The sequence below is a fragment of the Octopus sinensis genome, linkage group LG25, assembly GCF_006345805.1.
Source record: "Octopus sinensis linkage group LG25, ASM634580v1, whole genome shotgun sequence".
Classification (NCBI taxonomy): domain Eukaryota; kingdom Metazoa; phylum Mollusca; class Cephalopoda; order Octopoda; family Octopodidae; genus Octopus; species Octopus sinensis.
The window spans coordinates 23,547,009-23,552,707 of NC_043021.1; positions in this window are offsets into that span (position 1 = coordinate 23,547,009).

The window sequence follows — 5,699 nt, forward strand, 5'->3', positions numbered from 1 at the left end:
TAGACACAACGTAACTAGACAACATAACTTCTCCCTCCAGATATTAAAAATAAATTTAACCCAAACCTCATCAACCACAGACAATATAACAACCCTCGGTACAACCATAATCTAGTCCGCTACACAGTCAATCCACCACAAACATGCTATCACAGACACACTTTACACCCATTTTCTCCTCAGCAAACCAAACACAATACAGACTTTCCACAGCAATCCACCTACTCAACCATTTTTTAGTCCTAAATCAGAGAAATAGAGATGTGAAATGAAACAAAATGTACAAGAACAACCGAAAATAATCAACTTATCAAAGAAAATCCTAAGTATTACACAAACTAAAATTCTAGCAAGAGGTTTAAAGTTTACTCCAACCCCTCTCAGATCGAACCCGGATGAAAGTAATGGTCACACTATGGATTTCTGCCGAAAATTACGCCTCACAGAAGCACTTCACAAGTGGCCCCTCGTAAGGACATCTGAGCCTAAGAGCGAATAATTTGAGCGCTATTAAGTGTTTTCCATACGTTGTTATATATATCTGTGTGTATATGTGTGTGTGCGTGTGTGTGTGTGTGTGTACATCCTCAAGACTCCACTGTTAACAGTTCAGAACTTGTGTGGCGCAATCCCTTGACGTATCAAACTTTGATGTCAAAGATGAACCAACTGTATATTCAATGATAAGCTTCCGTTAAGCGAGGTGTTTTGTATTTTATCCAACCCCTGAGTGTATGTATGTATGTATGTATGTATGTATGTATGTATGCATTCATGTATGTATGTACGCATGTATGTGTGCATGCATGCATGTATGTATATATGTATGAATGTATAACGATAGGTATGTATGTATGTATGTATAATGCCCCCTGATGGTAACGCTAAATTCTAGGAAGTAAACTATTTGTATTGCACGCACGCATGCGCACACACACACTCACACACCAATATATATACATATCCATAAATGAATAAATGTATAAGTAATAAATTCATACACTTATGTATGTATGTATATATATATATATATATATATATATAATCAAAATAAGCAACAAGAATGATTCCGGTAATTTGGTACGATCGTTTCATACTACATCCTTTTATTAAATGTTGTAAGTATTACAACAGTTTTAAAATACTGAGCACTCATCAGCCAATTATAGAGGTTTTCCATTAATACAAAAATGTTCATATCAAGTGGCATCATTATAGAGAAGGTAGATATATAGATAAAAGATGTGGATTTAAATTTTAAGAACATTTGAGGTAGTGGAGCCCATCAACTGACTGACTAAGATTCGGTTGTTCCAGACTCCTGTAAGATTCTGAGAGGGAAGAACAAATGAAAGGAGACAATAAAGATTTTCCATTTCAGAGCTCCATATAAAGGAATTTATGTAGAAAACAGGGTTGTCACAACTAAATGCCAATTACTACTATTTGATGAACAGATTTGGCGTTAGGAGAACTTGGTCAATGTCAAGTGGTCACAATAACATTAACAGAGAATGCAGAGACCTTACAAACCCTATGCACATCATCACAATAGTTGGTCTATAAGTTCCGAGTACCTTGACACGTTAGAATAAAGAAAAAATATAAATCTAAAATTTATTCAATTTTGGTGAAAGAAACTGTCACTTATTATGAGTAGGTATAGTACTTATTAACTGGGGGGGGGAAGCCTTATTAATCAAGTGAACTTGTTAGGGGTCAAAATATATACTAAGAAAGATGGAAGAGGGAAAATCAAAGAAGGAAGATATTCGTAGGTTTAGTAGAAGGGGATTTTATAATATGAAGAGAGGTAATTTAGAAGAGTAAATTATTCAGATTTCATGGATAGTGAGTTGATATTAATGAACTAAAATATAGGATCTATTGGAAATAAAATTTACTACCTGCGGATAAAAGTTAATTAGTTAGGTAAAAATATCTTAGGTGAATTATATATTAAGAAATGGGAGTGAGATAATCATGATGAACCAAATAGTTTCCCTAGGGACATAGGATTAATACTACTTAGTATTGGAGAACATTATAAAAAAGAAGAATTTAATTCTAAGTTTGCAATGAAGTTTTTTAATCATCTATGAATGTTAAACTAAAACCAGTATGGTATATTCGTTCCTATTTGGTTAAATATATATTTTGTAAAGATATTTTAGACTAAGTATATATTAAGAAATAGAAGTGAGATAATCAAGGTGAACCGAATAGTTTCCTTAGGGACATAGGATTCATACTATTTAGTATTCATACTATTTGGGATTCATACTATTTAGGATTCCAACTATTTAGATTCACACAGTTTAATTTTAGAAAAAAGAAGAATTCAATTTTAAGTTTGCAGTGAAGTTTTTTTAGTCATCTATGAATGTTAAATTGAAAGCTAGTATGGTATATTCCTTCTTATTTGGTTATAAAGAATTAAAATTTGAAAAATATAGGAATATTCACAAAATTATTATTTAAAGTATTTAAATGTTCGGGTCGTACGATGTATACAAGATACTCCCAGCTCCAAACGGTTATTCCACAGATTTGTTTGTATTACTCTGATGTTTCAAAATTTCATAAGTTTCCATAGAACAAAGTTGACAACCATCCCTACTATTTCTATAAGGTTGCGCTCTTCTTACTATATCCATTTTAGGTAGAATTCTATATTATTTGTTTTTAGCTCCCAAATTTTGCTAGATAAAAGAGGAAAAATAATTTAGACGTTTTTTAAAATCTACCGAACAACCGAAATAAAGAAAGCTATTGTTTGAAGTTATTATCGTGCATTTATAAATCACGTTGAAGTTATTATCGTGCATTTATAAATCACGAACAACGGCCAGATACCGGACATTTTGATCTAATCCTACAATTACAACTGGGGGGATAGTGTCCGGTAATAGAATTATATAAGGACAGATCATTTTCATTACTGTTATTTAAATTATTGTTAGTATTAGTATTATTTTCACTATTAGTAATTACGTTGTTATGCAAACTAGGGTTACTAGTTATATATATATATATCTATATCTATCTATCTATATATATATATATATATATATATATATATATATATATACATATATATATATATATATATATATATATATATATATATATATATATATATATATATATATATATATATATATATATGTATACATATATACATATATATATGTATGTATATGCAGGGCTGGCTGTGTGGTAAGAAGCTTGTTACCAACCACATATATATATGTATGTATGTATATGTATATGTTTGTGTGTTTGTGTTTCTCCTCCACCATCGGTTGACAACCGATGCTGGTGTGTTGGTGTGTTTACGTCCCCGTACCCTAGCGGTTCGGCAAATGGTATCAACAGAATAAATGCTAGGCTTATAAAGAATAAGTGGTGGGTTCGGTTTGTTCGACTAATGGCGGTGATATAGCATGACTGCAGTCAAATGACTGAAGCAAGTAAAAGTATAAAAGAATAAAAGAATATATATATATATATGTGTGTGTGTGTGTGTGTGTGTGTGTGTGTGTGTGTGTGTGTGTGTGTATGTATGTATGCATGTATGTATGTACTGGCGTATATACATATATTAGTGTATTTTAAATAAATAACAAAGGAACAAGAAATTATGCAATGAACCTCTGTGGCTTACAGCCGTTTCTGCTATATGATGTAATACACTCAGAGCTGAGTCCATAATTTCCTGTTCCTTTGTCATTTGTTTAATTTCGTTAAACGCTCAGTACTCAACTGACGCTTTTTTCTGAAGCATAAGTATACTGAGTTCAAACACAATATGATTAGCATCGCTATGCTAAGCAGAACATTAAAACATATACACCCATATACATATATTAGTGTGTGTGTATGTGTGTGCGTATAGAAATATATATATATATATATATATATATATATATATATATAAACACATACAAACACATATATATATACATATGTATATGTATGTATGTATATATATATATGTATGTATGTATATATATATATATATATATACATATTGTTACGGAATCACCCGTCGTCGCTCGCCCGAACGGCACCAGTTCGTCACGGAACCCAAAGAGGAGAGAGGAGAGATACAACAACCCAAAGAGAGGCAAGGCAACAGAGACACTGGCTTATATATTCAACAGCTACTAGTTTATATGACAATCAATTGCTACACATCAAATACATTTAAGGCAGACATTTAAAGGAAGACATGCACGTGACTACTCAATACATCATACAACAGATCAAAGCATAATACAACAGCAATTCATGTAACAATATATCAGTCCGGAGACACAACAAGTCATATACAGTATTTCAAAGGTACACGTCCGAAGACACAGTTCTATTAAAGTCTGTTTCTACACATCACAGATAACGTCACATCAACAAGTCCTTTACTCTTCAATTCACAATGTTCTTTATCGACTACATCGACAGAGTCCTTGACTGTTCTTTTCACTGTTCAATACACCGTGACACATATCAATGCACAAACACATACCTCAATTCCTAATTGAATCTGCCAGTGTCCCATTCCTCTCAATACTGCTAAATCCTCTGTACATATCCCTTCTGTGCCGCCAAGCTTTCTCGCATCCAACTTGCTCCTAAAATTCCAACGCTTCTAAGATTCCATCTACTCGCTCTGACTTCCAGGATCCGACTGTCTTCTTCGAGGACCGGCCAGCGACTGCAAGATCCGTCTGTGTTCTTCGACGACCGCTCACCGACTGCCTTCTTCCAGGACCGGCCAGCGACTGCCCTTCTTGACGACCAACTACGAACTCCTAGAACCTCACTTCCTTGTCCTTCTTCCACTCCCTCATCTCCCACTTATAGCCTTTCTAACTACCCTGCTCCCTTCCTGCCTATCTCTATCCTCAATCTGTCCCTTACTGCTTATCCTTTCTATTTGCCCTCTGCTCTTACTCTATCGCTATCGCCTACTGTCCCTTACCCTCTCATGACAGCTCTACCATACTCTCTGCCTGTCCTTCTCTCTTACTGTCAATACCCTCTCCATCTGCTCTTAGATTCCCTTAATCTGTCCTCCTCTTTCACATTCTCACTGACCCTTTTCTCAACCGCACGAGGTCACAGGTCCTTCCAAAACCCATTAACAAAGAACCTGTCAGTTTCCGCCCAGACATGCTGGTGCCACACCCACGATGTGGGTCAGAAATACTGCACTAGTTAAACCAGTAACAATATATATATATATATATATATATATGTATATATATATGTATATATATGTATGTATATATATATATGTGTGTGTGTGTATATATATATATATATATATATACACATATATAATATTTTTCGTAATGAGATTAAAACCAAGGGTGAGTAGATTTTAGAACATTTATAGATAGAAAGGTCTTACAGCTGTTTCCAGGATAATTATCATATCTCTTTATCGAAGACCGTGTGAGAGGATAGTTAAGTAATAGTTAATTTAGATATGATTTGATACAAAATTGAGAGTGAGATGGATGAAAGAAAATAGATGTCAGCTATGTAGGGATATTGAATCTGTAAATCCACTTTTAAGGCAAAATGATATACATGTAAGATTCCAATACTTTATGAGTAAAATACAACAGTATTTAAAATTGGTCATTCAGGGATTACTGTATATATATATATGTGTGTGTGTGTGTGTTTGT